At 38.6% G+C, this 16,968-nt stretch overlaps 1 protein-coding gene across 1 annotated transcript in view; it reads left to right on the top strand.

Annotated features, from left to right (window-relative positions):
- Positions 1–777: 777 nt before the first annotated feature.
- tln1 (talin 1) overlaps positions 778–16,968 on the top strand; it is a 79,461-nt gene continuing 63,270 nt past the window's right edge. The window contains exon 1 of the mRNA XM_023273066.3: positions 778–956. The gene's annotated coding sequence lies outside the window, so the exon portion shown is untranslated. The remainder of the gene's footprint in view (positions 957–16,968) is intronic.

Raw genomic sequence — 16,968 nt, 5'->3', positions numbered from 1 at the left:
GTCTTCTATTAGCGTCACCTTCGTTCCAATGTCTGACTGTTACCACATGATGGCAGCATTTCTGCATTTTTTTAAGCTTTTTTGTTCGTTTATTTTTAAGGTAATTGAAATAGTTGTTAGATAGTACAAATGTAGACAGATCAATTATTTACTATAACACTATTACCTTTATTATTTGAATTTCTGACATAAGAACAATGCCAAAGACCAATGACCAGGGATGCTTAGCTGAAATTAGTATTGGTGATTGGTCAGCAATAACACATCATAACGTTATTAGTAGTGGTGGGACGTGATTAAAAAAAAAATAATTACAGGCTTTGTAATTAATTAATCGCAATTAATCGCACTTTTGTCAAGTAGTAATATTTAACACAATAAGTGACGTTCAAATTCAAATAAAATTGTGGTTGACAGTTGAATCAATGCATAGACATATATGTTTCTAATTTAAAACAGCATAAAACATTGTGTATGCATACTCTTCAAAGAAAACTCTGACAATTACTTTATATGTCAAACTATCACATCAACATACCTCACAAAACTATCAAAAGCGACTTGCACTAGTTTGACTTCTAAAAAATAAAAGAATATAACAACGAGCCAGTCTTTTGAACGGCTCTTTGAAAGGAACTGCTCCTCGGGATCCGGCTCCCTTCAAAGAGCCAAAATCCCATCTCTACTTTGCAGTTGCACAGACCCGCCTGCTGCAAGGCGCAGTGGACTCCTCCAAATGCGCACCGCCCCACTGTGCGTCAACTCAGCAGCTAGGGTGGAGTTTCAGCAGCACCCACAGCCGAGAGCGGATAGGGAGGGGAACCGAGACAAAGTCGCTTTGTGGCCTTTCCACTTGCAGACTACTTGATTTCTGTCGGGCAGTAATAGCAAAACCGTCACCAATCCGGGATTTCAGCGGTCGAGGGTCCTGCGACGGAGAGGATCGACGCGCTCAGGTCAGACTGAAAGTTTGCCACTTTGAAAAGTTTCTCTCAACAGTTCCTGACGTCACCACACACTCGATGGTGGAGGCAAGAAAGTCGGTGAGACGTGGGCCTGCTAATGTACAAACTGTATGATAACGTCCAGGTTGGCTCGCACAAAAGAGGACACGGGATCCACGCAGGGACAGCAGAGGCGCGCACTTTGTCCAACTTTTCTGTACTAGAAGTCGAGGCGCGGTGGCGACTTCGTGGCGTGACGGCGTCTTTTCTCTCCTGCGTGTTATGAAATGTTGCTGCTCTGTCAAAGTTCCGTATTTTACTGAAGTCGTGCTGCGGCTGCTACTCTGACCCACAGCAGCACCATCAGTTGGAGCTCTGCTGGGTGTGTTGAGCAGCTGCCAGACAAGCAAGAAAGGAAATGTAGCCTCTGGCTGTAAATTCTTCCACCGCAGCGGTGTGCGTGGAACACAGTGAAGGAATTTGCAGTGAGATGTCTTCACTTTTGCGTAATTAGATGCTGTCAGTAACGAGCTATCAGGCGTTTTAAAAAAGAAAACACTGATTCTACTACAGCAGGATTGTGAGGCCTCATTCATTGCTGTGCAATTTATGCACCTTTGGCTTAGTTTTGTCTGATATGCGGGATCACATTGAAAAGGAGCATTATTTTACACCAATGTAGTTTCTGATCATTTTTAAATTTAGATTCAGTCTGCAAATTAAGATGGGATATACACAGAGTTATAAGCTGAACATTTGTTTTTACAATTTTGAAAGAATTGAAAAAAATATATTCCAAAGTTCCAAACTTTAGTTGTCAGAGTTGGGGTTAGAAACTCTTTAATGTCGGGCTACAGTTGTTCAACCATATTATTCATGCAGAGCGCAGCCACACTGACTGTAAGGAATGTAAGGACTGTAAGTTCTTGTGTTGCAAATACATGGTCCAGATGTAGTCATCCAACAGGTCAGGGTTAGGAACCAAACAGCAACCCCAAATTCCTATCGTTTAATAAAATGGCAAAGAGCTGCACTGTGGAATGCAAAGAAATGTGAGTTTCATCAAAAATCACCATTTCCATGCTTTCTCTTTTGGTTTCCATTTCACTTTTTTGGTTCACAAAGTCTTGTGCTGTCCATTGTGGTTTTTATTTTTATTTTTAGCTCATCAGTTTAACTTGGGCAAATGTTTTAGGGGCAGGATTCACTCAGCTGCTCTTCTATTGGTCTAATAAACTGTCAGTCATATTACACCAGGAACTTTGGGGAAGTGATCACAGACCTGTGATGCTGTGGACGCTCTAGAGTGCACAGTCTCAAATGTGTGGCTACATGTTGATCCCTCTGCTCATCATTGCTACCCCACTGGATTTACTAGGTTGTTTGTGCGAATCAAAGGAGCCTCAAGCAGTAAGAACAAGAAGACAGGCTACAGTTGGAATGGCCTCACAGTGCCTATACTACCACACTATATAAAGGAAGAAAACGATTTAGTACGTCCCCAAACACGGAACTTGCCAAAAATACTAGGATGTCCTTCTATATTATGTCTTATTTTACAGTGTGCATCTTTGTCTTTACTTTCTGACCCCGAATCCTCTGCACAGCAAAGAATATCATTTACGCATCAAATAAGTGTTTCATAAGTCCAGAGAAGTTTGAGCCACCAGGAGCACACTGACAGGTGACAGCTCTGTTTGTACAACAGACTGCAGCAGATACATGTGTAAGACAGTCATAGCTTACAATAGTATGACAAAGCAGCATATCCAAGTGCATACTGTATGAAACAGTATGTACTTTGTGAAGGCAGCTGCAGCTACTGAAAGTACGAAGAGAAGAAATACAGTGTTAGAAAGCAGGAGTGAGTGGAGTGAATGTGGGATGAGACACAGACAGATTAAACCTACAGGAGAAGGTGGAGAGTTCTACCCATCACTGCATTTAAATCTGTGTGGAAGTGTATGGATTAGAAGTGCTGGTGTTTACACTAATACTGAGTTGATTTGAGATTTTTTTTTGTATACAATTAATAGATTGATAAAAGCAACATATTTTTGATAGTGTCTTCACAGCATTTCACAAGTACTGGAAACTTTTGCACAGTATTATATGTCCGCTTATTACTGACCCAACACTGGTAATGAACTGTATGTTTAAATTGTATTTTTTGCCATTTTTCAATTGCTTATAAACTAAAGGGAAGGTATTATTAAAAATAACGAACAAGCAAAAGCATATTTTGGCCAGTTTTTACATTTTTCCTTTTATAGATGTCAGAACAGTGCAAAGTGTTTTTCTGCTTGTCAGTGGATGCTGATACATTTCATGTTTTGGCAGTCTTTATCATGCATACAGCCCACTGTACCTTCTAATAACATGAACTACACTGAACCACTAATCAAACCTATGTGTGATTTTTGTAAGATGCTTGTGCACACTGCACATATCTCTCCACTGCTTTGTAGTTGAGCACAGATTAAATAAAGACGAAGCATCTTCAGCGTTTTAGGTGGTGAAAGCAGCTGAGTATCATTTTCCTTAAAAAAAAAAAAAAAAAAAAAACTTCTGTCCTGTGAAGTTGGAAATTTAACCTGCAGCAAAATTTGTGCATTCATAGCAACAGGACAGAGGCAGTTGAGGTAACTGTGAAATTCCCTCATCAGTCCTAACTTGTCTTTAGACTGCTACCAGGGCTGTGTGTTGACTGTTGTCCCAGCTGAGGCTCATACTATCTGAGAGAGCTCTGTCATTCTAATGCTGGAAATGCTTTTACATGATCTGATTTGTGACTGGCATAAAAACAAACAAAAACTAGAGCTGCAAGCAATGTTAACATTAACAGCCCGATGCAGTTCTGATCTGCAGCCACGCCCATCCACAGCAAGCAACCCGGCGTATTGCGAAATCAGTGTTTCACCAACCAAAAAACAGCCAGGAATCTAAGAGCGTTGTCCAGCAGGGCTGTAACTGGTGGTTTGACATACAGGGGCAGGATGTCATCTATCTTTGGATCAAGTGGAATTTTCTTGTCATTTCTGAGCGACGAGAAGAAAAACAGCTACTTAATGTTCAATATAAATTAATTATATATGTCATCTTTGCTGCATCACCAAAATCAGGAACACCCTGTCTCAGAGTGATCCTGAAAAACTAGTCCATGCATTTGTAACTTTTAGGCTTTACTATTATAATCCCTGATTATCAGGATGTCGTTATAACTAGAGGTAGACCGATATATCGGCCGGCCGATATTTTGGGCCGATATATGGACTTTTTTCAATATCGGCCGATATTTACAAATAAAAAGTGTGATCAGGCACCCGTACGGGCAGCTGCCGCGACCGCTTTTCCCTTAGAAGGACCCCCGGCACCCAGAGAGCGGAGCATGAGCGGAGCGAGTGAGCCAGGCAACAACAAGCCTAACCCTAACCACTTTCAGGTTACTTTTTAATTGTATTTTTTGTAAACTAAGTATTTTTTTTTTTATGTTATTGTACTTTTTCACTTTTTGTGTTCAATAAATGTTAGAGTTCTACTAGTGTATTTAATTTGTAATATATACATGGATATACTTTTAGTGTTTAAATTGCCTTTTGTAATCGATGTGCTTTAAAAAAAAAGATATCGGCCTTAAAAATCGGCTTCTACAATCGGCTTTAGATATCGGCCATTGGCTGAAAATTTTTTTAAAAATCGGTATCGGCATCGGCCTTTGAAAATCCCATATCGGTCGACCTCTAGTTATAACTCTCTGAAAAAGACTTCAGCTGATACAAAATTCTGCAGCCAGAGTTCTGACAGGAACAAGTGAAAGAGATCACGTTTCTCCCATATTCGTTTCTCTTCATTGGCTCCCTGTAAAATCCAGAATATAATTTATATAATTTATAATAAGGTCCTGCCTCTCACATATGAAACTCTTAATGACCGAGCTCCGTTTTATCTTAAAGATCTCATTGTACCACGTTGTTCCAGCACTCTGTCTCACTCTCAAAGTGCAGGCCTGTTTGTGATTCCTGCTTGGCAAAACCAGCATGCGCAAAATGTAACAGTTAATTCAGCAGTTTGAAGCGTTTGCAGAACTGCACACAGGCACGGCACATACATACATATACATACATAAATAAATCAACTTTATTAAGTACACTTTGCTATTACCGGGTTCGACGTCCTTTTGCCTTCAGAACTGCCTTGATTCTTTATGGCATACTTCCAATAAGGTGCTGGAAACATTCCTCAGAGATTCTGATGGCATCACGCTGTTGCTGCAGATTTATTGACTGCATCATCACTGCATGATGCCAACCTCCTGCTCTACAACATCCCAAAGTTGCTCTGTTGGATTAAGAGATGCCACATTCAAAGTCACTTAATTCCCCTTTTGTCAGCAGGTTGTCTCGACTTTTTCTACATGCCTGAATACATTGAGCTGCAGCCATGTGATTGACTGATTAGATATTTGCGTTAACGAGCAGCTGAACAGGTGTGCCTAATTAAGTGGCCAGTGAGTGTACAGTTCCAGACTGTGTTTGACCCAGAGTTTAAAAGGTTGCATTAATGGCTTTACAAAATCAGACCTTCTGTGACAGTCAACATTTTGATAGTGTCTTATAGGGTAATTCTCCATCACAAGGTTTTTAATATGTTATACAATGAAAATGGAACTGAAACTTTTTAAATTGTATCACAGAAAATTACATTTAGATGTATTTCTCAAATAGCTAAGGCCTGCCACCTAGCATTTAGTCTGTAGCATGTTTTAAAGCTGGAATAATAGCTTTAAAAATTGTGAAATTTGAGAAAAATTGGGAATCTTTGCAACTTTTGCGGCTAATCCAGCAGACACATATCTAGCCAGTAGAGTAACAGCTCAGTTGGAATGGTATCAATGTGTAGTGTCATGGCCTGCCCAGTCCCCCGTTAAGGAAACCTGCTTTTCATTCCAGTGTGCTGCAGTGGACTGCAGGCTTTTAACTCAGCCATATTTGGTCAAGACAACATGTGCTGCCACTACTGCAGCACACATCTAAAACAAATGAAATCATTTGGTTTAGACTTGAGCCAATTCCCAAGCTTGTGTCAGATGCCTGGAGAGTTCAGTCAGACTAGACTAGTTCATTTATAGATCCTGTAAAGTAGCAAGGGTGTTTGGAGACATTAGATGAAAAATCAGTATTTTTGATTATTAATGCACAGGAAGCCCTGCTCAGTTACAAGCTGAAGTTTTAGGTGAGATTTGCTGAAGTTGTAAAACAAATCAGCAGTTGTTAATGAATCCTGTGAATTATTTTGACTTTAAAAAAATAAATAAATAAATTTTTACCTGTCAGCAAAACTGATGTGCTCAAGAGGAAGCTGGTCTGTATATTCAGATAGACATGACATTCTGTTTCCCCTTCAAAACAGACTTGGAAATTGTGTTCAGGTAAAAAGTGGATACTCCTTTAGTATTTAGGCAGCAGCTGCTTGTTCGCTCACATGTAAGGCCACAGTGTTAAGGCGATTTAGTATCTTATTTAGGGCACAACACATTACAGACGGCACATACAGAAGGCCCGAGGAGGGGAATGTTTCCTGTGCTGAGTTGCTTTTTATACTTATCTGTTGGCATCAGCCATGGGATGGACTTCTGCAGGATGTGTCCTGCCTCTCAACCAGTGTGAAGTAGTGTAGGATCCAGCCCCCCGCAACCCTCTGCAGGATAAAGCAGATACAGAAGCATAAATGTGTGTTTTCACTTTTGTTTGTAGCATCACTACAACCCAGAAATGACTTGAACTCAGATTTGCAGAGTCTGAAACTCTGATCATTTTGACCAAGTCTCCATCACATTTGGTGGAGGATGCTTTATTAAAAATGGCTGACAAATCCTTGTTTCCCACTAATCCACTGGGGAGTAAAAGGGATATGTATATACAGTACATTTCTATTTGTTTAAAGATACATTAGTTTTACTGGGTGAAATTTTTTATGTTGCTCTTCACATTCCTGATAAGAGCCTTTCCTCTCAGGGTGCAAACAGTAGCCCAGGCCCGTTTTAGTCTCAGTGAAGGCACTACATGGAAACAAAGATAATTATAATTTGTTATATTCCCTGATAATTTACAATAATTGGTGACCAGTCAAAGGCAGTGAAAGGCAGAGCTGCCGTGTCTCTATCATGAAATTAAATGAAATGTGTGAGAATGTATGAGTAGTTAGCCTTTTAATGATATAGAAGTCTACACTTTCCACGGTAATATATGATTGCAAAAGAATGAGTTCTAACAACACTTAACAAAAGTATAAATGCTGCCTTCTGCGTAAGCATTTGCCGTCGACTACAGAGACTGCAGATGAAGAATGAAGCTGTTTCTGCTTTAACTGTGAGGGATCTGCTAAGAGAAGCTGGTTTGTGATCTCGTCACCCCGAGGTCTTACCAGAGCAGTCCTTCTCACTGATGAGCTGCCTTTTCAGATGTACGGAGCAGATGATAGACGTCATGTTTGCTGTTGTACAGGGCTACACTATGAACGGTGCTGAGATGAAATTCACACAGCCGTCGTTAATCGCTGCAATCAGTTCATGTTCCAACATGGCAATATGTGTCCAATACGTGCAAATTCAGTGAAAGTTGTTATTGATTTTTTATATATATATATATATTACATGAACTGTTGTTGAAAGGGCACATAACAGCCCCAGAAATATTTTGTAGCCCAACTGCTCTCAAACCTTGAAATTTGGGCCCTTGTGTTAAAGGCCTGTCTCACACATATGGCTCTTTCAGTTTTGAAGTAAACCTGCCTGATTTAAAGATGAGACTCATTACCTAAATGTATGTTTTCCCTCTAAATAAATGTTCTGCAGTACAGAGCCCAAAAGAATGTGTGTAAGCACCTAAATACTTGCAGTGTGCACTGTATATCCCAAGCAGCTTTGTTTTTAGTTGACTTGATGTTATCTTCCCTCTGCCCCAGAATTTCTCCATCTTCACATTCCTGTATTCTGCTGGGATTGGCTGCATTTAGTTCTCATGTTGGCTGCTAGTGAATTAAGGCTGAATAAAGCCTCTCTTCTGTCTTCTCTCCCTCTGCTTGTGTTTTGATGCTGGAATTCCAGAGGAATGCACTGTTGGATTCCTCTGCAGGGCTGGAGGTAGCAGAGAAGCTACGTATTTTGGGGCTCCTGTTAACATTGAACACATCCTGGTAGCCCTGGAAGCACTGATGATTTTACTCACTCCCAGCCAAGGGTAGGGTTGAATAGGTGTTGTAAACCAAGGATGGACAATATTTGTGTGTACACAGGGTTAGCCTCTGTTTATGTAATTGGTCTCTACAGAATGGGACAGATTTGATAGCAGAACACAACTAAGACTGGACACAGTAAATAACATCTATGCATGAAGCTCCCTGTGGTCTCTAAAAGTGCACAGTGCAGAAGGTGTTACTCCAGAAAGACAAGTTCAGCCGCTGTCTATATTATTTCTAACAATCTTTAGGTGGGTCTTTTGTATGGTTTTACTTAACTGAAAATAGTCGTGAATCAGCTGTAATTTTAGATCTTGTAGGGTTTCTCTTCTTATCTTCAGCATGTGAAGTGCCCTGAGATGACATGATGTTGGGCTATATAAATATAATTGAATTTAACCAGTTGAGTTTTATTTGGTAGCACATGTGTTGCTATGATTTCAACAATTGTGTGGAGTCAGTTGGTGGTGTGGTTTGTATCTCATTCTAATTACCTTCTCATGGCTCAGAAGTGTGCATCTGATTGAATGATAAATGAGACTCCAGGTCTTCTCCCAGACCTTTGCTTCAGATCGCTTTCGCTTTGCTTGTTCTTCCGTCTCTGTCTTTAGTCTGGTTTTTAGCAGCTGAAATATAAACTCCTAAATACAGAGAGAAAGTGACTGACTGGTATCAGACCATTCTGATTGAGGTGGATTTCTGCAATCTTCATCTATAAAACTTTAATTTCAACTTTTTTTTCTGGATTAGAATGAACCTTGTGAAGCTCATTCTGTCACATTTCAGTCTGGCAGATTATTTGATATGCAGAATGAAATAATGAATAATTCTATAAAATTAATCACAGCAATTTCAAATTGGATTTGAAGACCTTTGCAGTCGGAAGTTATCAAAAGACACATGGAATTTTCATGTTATATTTTGTTGTAACTCAGGTATAATGTGTTCAGTTTGCCCCAGATTTCTCATACTTTGTCAGACTCACAGCCTGACTACATCCTTAGGTCAGAATATAATCACAGTGCCACCAACTGGATACAGGAAGATACATGTACTGTATTTTTATTATCTGTACCAGATCCGCTTTTAATTTGGTCAGAAAAGCCGTAAAACCACCATGATCATATTTTGTGAAGCTTGTGAGTTGCTTTTGAACTAGGACTGTCACTAACAAGTATTTTTCTATCAGTTTGTCAACTATTCTACTGATCATTCAGCTAATCTACGTGATCGGTTTTCTTGTTTAAAAGCAGAATTACAATTTAATTTTCTATTACAGGTTCTTTTTTTGACAAACTATAATTCACTGTCATCACATACAGCACTGTATGAAAAGGAAACCGAGATTTACATAGTAAAGTGCAAAACTGCAGGAATAAACTGAAAACTCCAGCATGATGAAACCAAATTTAAAAAGAATCAGCCAGTTGTGCAACTCCAAAAGAAATCTATTTTTATTAAATCCCTTAAAGTGAAAAAGTAAAACAAAGTGCAACATTAACAGGATGGACATTTTAGAAGCACAGAGCAGCTAAAGCAGCTCTTTTCTTCTTGTGTGTTCACTAACTTCGGTAGTAGCCAGATTCTATGAAAATACAGCCAAATTGACTGCACAGCAGGTTTCATTACCTCCTGCATGATGAGTTTGTCAGACAGCGTTGCAGTAATAAGATCATAGCTTCTGTAGTGCAGTGCAGCAGCTTGGTTAACATGTAGTCCTAATGAGCCACATCTTTCATTTTCATTCTGTTGCTTGACAACAGAAACATAAAACAATGTAAATGAGAGCATCTTTATTGGAAATGCAGTAGAAATACTGTATATGTGAGCACAGAGAAAAGGAAAGAAGAATTAGATAACCAGAAGGCTGCAATACAAAATTATACAAAGTGGCTCTCTTTTAACGTGCTAGAGCACCAAAAAGCGAATCATTTTCAAACATTGATGTTGATGCATTTCCAGATGGGTCTTAAACCTGAGTTTGGCTCCATTGTTGCTTACCTACATGTACAAAATTCAGAAGCCACATGTAACACCCAAAGACTCTTGGAGTAATACCCTAAACCCAACAGAAAGTTAGACATTTTGAATATAAATTGATTTAAAAAAAAAAAAAAGTCATTTCTTGTTTCTTGTTTCATTTCTTGTAATCCGCACATAGAACGCGTGTGACTTTTGTACTCTTCTGCTTCCAAACCGCAGGACGCATTGTATCATAAACACACTTCTACCACTGTACTAACCTAGAGCAGAAGAAGTTGGCCATCATTTATAGCACTTGCAACATGGCATTTTACCGAATAGTTGCATTTCAGCAGTTAGTTTTAATTTCACACCATGAATTGTTCATAACCCAGTGATCTCTGTGTGATGAATCGTATAAATGCCTGTATCTCTGAACTTCTGCTACTAGGAGCTCTTGTTCTTCCACCATGTTTTCCCATAGACTGTGTTTTTCACGCATCTCCATCCACATTGTTAGAAAAATTTGGAGGTGCGTGACACGGGAATTTTCCACTTGAGCATAAAACAAGCTTAAGGTGTTAGTCACCGCTGCCCTAATTTAACAGTTTTACTGATTACTAAAATTTTATTTTTATGTTTCTGTAATGGTTAATCTGCCAGTGTGTACAAGTTCTTTAATCAAAATGATATGATTAATACTAAAATATAATTATTGTTGTTATCCAGGAATTTTCCAATTTAATGTTTTAGAAAAAGCTGAAAAAAATAGTAAAGCACATTATTATTTTTTAATTGAGATCACAGTTATTTGCTTGCATTCCTGAACAGAAAATATGTTTTAGTGGTTGTGTGTTACTCTTGGATTAATTTCTGACTTCTCAGAGAATTTCAGTGTGGCGGCTGATATTTGGGTATAAAAACATGAATTCAGTTTATATTCTTCACTCCTCTTCAAAATAGTGAAGCGCAGGGAACTCACTGAGAAAGACAGAGTCTGAATTAAAGCACTTCATGATGCTGGATGGTCTTGGAGACAAATAGGGAAGACATAAAGTGTTCTCACAGTGTGGTCAGGTATACATGGACTTTATTGAAGAGACTGCTACTTAGAAAATGCACCAAAGAAGAGGCCAAAATGAAAGCTAACTGAAGCAGATGTCAGATACCTCAAGATTTGCAGTACTAGAGACAGAAGGAAGACCACTGTTGATCTTCAGACAGAGATTAATGCTTCTAGGTCAGAATCTGAGAAAGTCTCCAGAATGACCACAATCAGATGACTGAAGGAACAGAACAAGATTTAAAGGGAAGAACAGCTGCTAAGAAGCTAAGATTGAGCACACACACTGGACTGAATGATTGGAAGAAGGAAATCTGGACAGACGAGTCCAAATTTGAACTCTTCGGTCAACATCGTTGCGTTTATGTCCACAGAAAAGCTGGAGAACGTTTTGATGCTAGATGTTTGCACCCACAGTGAAACACAGTGGAGGTTCCATTAAGGTATGGGGTTCCATTTGTGGAAACGACATGGGAAAATCAGTTCAAATGGATGGTATCATGAACAGACGGTCTATGACAACATCTTGGTGTAACATGGAGTCCCTTCTGGATTGAACCTGATTGATTGGGGATTCATATACCAAGAAGACAACGACCCCAAGCATAGTTCAAAGAAAAAGGAATCTGGAGTACTGGAACTGATGGACTGGCTAAGTGAAAGTCCAGAGTTGAATCCTATTGAACAGATCTGTGATTTCTTGAATTCAAAAATTAATCGTGCAAAAGTTTCCTCCAAAACAAGTCTCTGGGAACAGCTAGAAACTATTTGGAACTCATTAACAAAAGAGACTGTGACAAAGTGCCTAAAAACCATAAAACAATGGCAGCAAGAATGCAAGCTGTTATCAGGGCCAAAAGAGGTCATACAAAATATTAAGATTTTTGGTTAATATATATGAATAGGGACTATTTAGTTGTTCCAGTGTGCTATTTGCTTAATAAACAACAATACAATTTTGATTTTGAAACAATTGTTTGATAGATTTCTAAAATATGTGTGTTTTCTCATTTTTATGACAGGTGGTCTATTAAATTTGTTAAGTCCTGTATCTCTTGCTGGATATGAGTGTTACATCTGCATGTCGATGTTGAGTAGTAGTCATATCGTCACCTACTGGTTACAAGAAGTGAGCCTTGTATCATTTAGTTTCCATGAAAACTATATGGTATATTCCGCATGATAAATAGCGACATGACGTAGAATCATGATAATCCCACGCAGTGGCACAGAAAGAGATACACAACTTGCACCATCCCATAAAAGTCCAGGCTTGTTGCACATTCATGCAACAAAACTCCTCAACTGCGGCACGCCTTGACATGCACAAAGTTGTGATCATCACTTGGTGTAGCTTTATTTTTTAGAATTGAAGCTGCGTCTCTTCTGCTTTGATGCATCTCTGAAAAAGTTTGCTTCAGAAGCAGACTGGTGCCAAAAAGGAAGATGACTAACCGCATGATTTTTTTTTTTTTCAAATATAGTATTGTTAAAACTACTTTTATTAAACAGCAGCATCATTTCTCCTGACTTTTAAGATGATGTGGTCAAGTAGTGTCTCCATCCGGTGTCTGCTGTAACTGGTGGTGAGAGATCTCTTATTGAAATGTGAAACACAGTTAAATCGGACACCCCTTAGAAACGTGAGAGAACAGCCGTAATGCAGATGAACTGGACTGTGCTGCATCTGGTGCAGGCGATGCAGCGACTGTGAGTCAGCTCTGTATTGCAGCAGGGTTCCTGAAGGCCACAGTCACACAGGATGTCTGAGTGGAGCTGTTAACAGAGGCAGTAAAGCTCACTGGCTGCAAAGAGCTGCATGTACTGCACACCACTGTGAACTCGCAGTGAACTATTCCTCACCACAGCCTGTTTTACTTCTGCTACGCTGCTTTACTGTCAACACTTACGCATGTACTTTTAGTGAAGGGCGAAGACAGATGTTTTACCTCTTTGCCATTAACAGATCTCCTGAAGCTACAAAAATAACTTTATTTATTTAATTAACATCTGTGATCACCCAGGTAAAATTCATTTTTTTTTCCATGTTACATAAACAAAACAGAATGTGTGACTATTGTACAGTAATGAAATTAATACTCAGATATACATATGCATGTATATGACTTACTGGTTTCTGTGAAACATGCAGTTATACTGTTTTAACCCACTGATTCAGTGTGGATAAAGTTCCTGTCGGAGACAAACATGATAAATTCTGCTCTAATATTAAACTACTTCATGGTTTAGCAGCTAAGCTAATGGTTCACTGTTAATCCTTCATCACTATTTTCTCTCCTATTCTGTAAACAGTAACAAAAAGCAAGAAGAAAATGATAAAACAGCGTTTTCATGTTTTGGATTGAAAGGTGGATTTGAAGTTGCTGTCTTCCTCTTTCACAGGGGTTCAGACTCAGTAAGTTTGGATTCATAAAACCATAGCTGAGTAGTTTACCTGCCAAAAATGAACCAAATACCCATAGAAATGGTAAAACAACCTGGTCATTTTGAATTTAGTATCAGTGGAGAGAGTTAAAGGGCGATAAGATCTGCCATATATTTTATTGGATTGGTATTAACTATCAAATTGTACTTTCTGTTTTGTCCACCTCATTATAGTTTTTCCAGTGACTCACTCGTCTGTACAACAATAATCTGTTAGGCAACAGTGTGAGCATTTTGCTCCAAATACCAGAGAAAATGAAAGTGTTTAATATGTACAGGTATTTAGTCACACCAGTGAGCCACTTTGTTGCTGCTAAAACACACAGTGATTCACAAATATGTGTTTTCTCTCTGTTTTTATTCTCTTGTCCATAGCTTTCACCAGTTAAATAACTCCAGTGGCAGGCCGTAACTTCTGCTGTTAATTTCATTTACTATGGCATTGCTTACACCGTAGCAAAGAGAATAGAATAGAATAAAATAGAATATCCTTTATTAGTCCCAGAAGGGGAAATGTACAATGTCACAGCAGCAAAGTGACAGTAAGAAAAATCAGTAAAACACAACTATAGATTACAATGTGAGATATATTCTCTATACATAAAATATAAATAAGAAAAACTGCAGAACACAAGGATACTAACAACACAAATTTAAGAGTATATACACAAATGAATTGAACTTGGGTGTATTTGCACATGACAGTTGGCTAACTGTCATTAAGTGAGTGTGTGTTAAAGTTTTCTGAATAGAAATGTTTCCAATATTAGACAGTTTCAAAAAACATGTCTTCTCAACAAACCAATAAACAAATGTTTCTGACTACAACATGAGAGCTTGTTGTATTCGTATCAACAGATGATCTCAAATGGTGTTGAGAAAGTAGAGGATCCACTGTAGCCTGGAGCATTGAGTGATGGTTTCCTGAACTTATGAAGTGATTCATAATCAAATATGGAATAAAAAAAATGCAATTTTGCTCCTTATTAACAATCTTTGGTAAGATTGTTAGGGACCACAGGTAAAACATTCTGATATGTCTTGTTTCCTCATGTGGCTCTACTGTACCTGACAAGACAACACCATCTCCTCTACCTCTTAAATGTGACTCGTGTGCATTTTATCCAGATTTTCTTTTTCAAGCATGAAAAATGTTTGAAGTTTTCACAGTGTTATACAGAACAGGTAGGTTTTTGGCGATAGTGTTACAAGTGTCTGACAGGATATTATTTGCAAAAATGACTGTAGGCAGGATATCACATTCTGTACTTAACAGTCCTGGAGGGCAGTTGTGGGTAAATGTGTTCTTCTGGCATAATAAGATAAGTTACTGTAATATATTTTTGGTTGTTTTCACAACAATTTCGGAGTCTGGTTTGGTCTGACGGACGTGAGATACTCATTGTGATGTGCAGTATCTGACTGCTGGAGATACACTGAGTGTTGAGCTTCAGAATGACAGCTGGATGCTTTCACTTTACAGTGGAAGTCTCAACTTATCAGACAAGAAGTTCAGGCAGTTAGGAAAGGTCTTGAAGCATTAATAATACAGAGGAAATTTAGACAGTTTATTACCAGTTTATTGTAGCTGACGTGAACTGAAGGCTTGAAAACTAGACTTGCAAAGACAGATTAACAACACATTTTTTCTTTAAAGCCTGAACCATCTGTTATACTTGTTAATGCCAAAAACTGTATGTTTTCAAAGTGTACCTCGTTTTTAATATTTTCATCTTATTAAACAAAACACAGAGTTGAATGTTTTTTTTCTCCAGATGTTTAACTGTGTTCTCGTAGTATCCTAAGCTTGGTGCATTTCTTAGTAACTGCAGTAATTACTGTTGTGACTTGACACTTCCTCTTTCAGTTTGGGTGGAGTGGGAAGCATTTACAGCACAATTTCTGAAGTCTGCGGCGTTTGTGTTTTGAAATGAGATAATCTCTGAGTCTTGGGCTTGATGCTAATTGAACAGGAAGAATGGAAGGTCAAAGTAGCTCTGGCTTTTTGGACTTTGGGCTTTCTGGGCATTAAAGTTCTTAAAAGTGTGATGATAATATCATGGACAACGACAGATAATAGAGGAACATTTTGAATCGGCAAGTATTGTTGCACCTGCAACTGATGGTGGAGATGAATGAGCATTAGATTAGTCAGCTTTTATCTTTCCTGGAACTAAACAAAGTGACCTTCCTCTAACTGCAGACAGGATTCAGTACTCCCAGCTGAATCATAGCTGGGAGCATACAGACGTCTGAAATGCCCTTTTATGGCATTGGGAAGCTTTATAAAACAGGAAATGACATCAGCACATCTGATTGGGACCTCACAAGAACCCTGTGATTCCTAGAGTACAGGAATATCCAAGTTTGTGTGGAAGTGAGGCAAACAACATCCGACCCCCCCATCCAGTCCAAACTGAAATAGCTGCATAGCTGATTGAATGAAAATATTATTTCCTTCATGACCCACAGCACAAGATCCAACAGAGAAACACTAGAACTACTGCTGTGTGTTTGCAAGTTTTGCTGAATGGAAAGGAATGACTGACTGAAATATTTGCAAGAATTTCATTTGGCCTTGGTTTGTAACAGGTTCTGAATAGGAGTATTTTTTTGCACAAGAGAACACATTGATAACGCTGACAAGAACTGCTCTTCTGTGGATCACTGACCTTTATTAGACAGCCTTTAAAAGCCACACACAATTTCTTTCTTGTCACAGAGACCCATTCACACTAAATTATGACATAGATTTAGCTGTAAATGGATTAAGCTGGCATTGGAATCTATATAATCAAAGTGAAAACACATGTATAGAGATATTTGCAATTTCATGTGAAACCATAAAATGGGTCTGTTAATTACAGAAGTATTCAGATCCTTTTCTGTGAAGTTTTTTAATTGTCTTTGGACATGAAGTTACAAGCCTGTGCATTTAGAGGAGATGAATACTGTGCCAAGCTGTTTCGGGAGGGTAACCTTGAAAATGTGCTCCAATACAGTTTCTAATAACCTGTTAAAAAAGTAGCTAGTAACCATGTATCACAGTGTTAAAATAATGTGACGGTTCCTTTTGGTTACTTGTGGATTAAGAAATGGTAATAAGATAAATGTGCAAAACTGTCTCTCCTGCATTAAATGAATCAGAAATACAGTTTAGACATTGTTAATGTGGTAAATGACTATTTTAGCTGGAAACGGCTGGTTTTTAATGGAATATCTCCATAGAGGTACAGAGGAACATTTCCAGCAAACATCACTGCTGTGTTCTAATGCTACATTGTGTTAGCTAATGGTGTTGAAAGGCTAATTGATGAT

This window comes from Amphiprion ocellaris, chromosome 17 (genome assembly GCF_022539595.1).
Source record: "Amphiprion ocellaris isolate individual 3 ecotype Okinawa chromosome 17, ASM2253959v1, whole genome shotgun sequence".
Taxonomy (NCBI): Eukaryota; Metazoa; Chordata; class Actinopteri; family Pomacentridae; genus Amphiprion; species Amphiprion ocellaris.
Note: the sequence above shows the minus strand (reverse complement) of the source record. Positions and strands in the feature narration are given on the sequence as shown.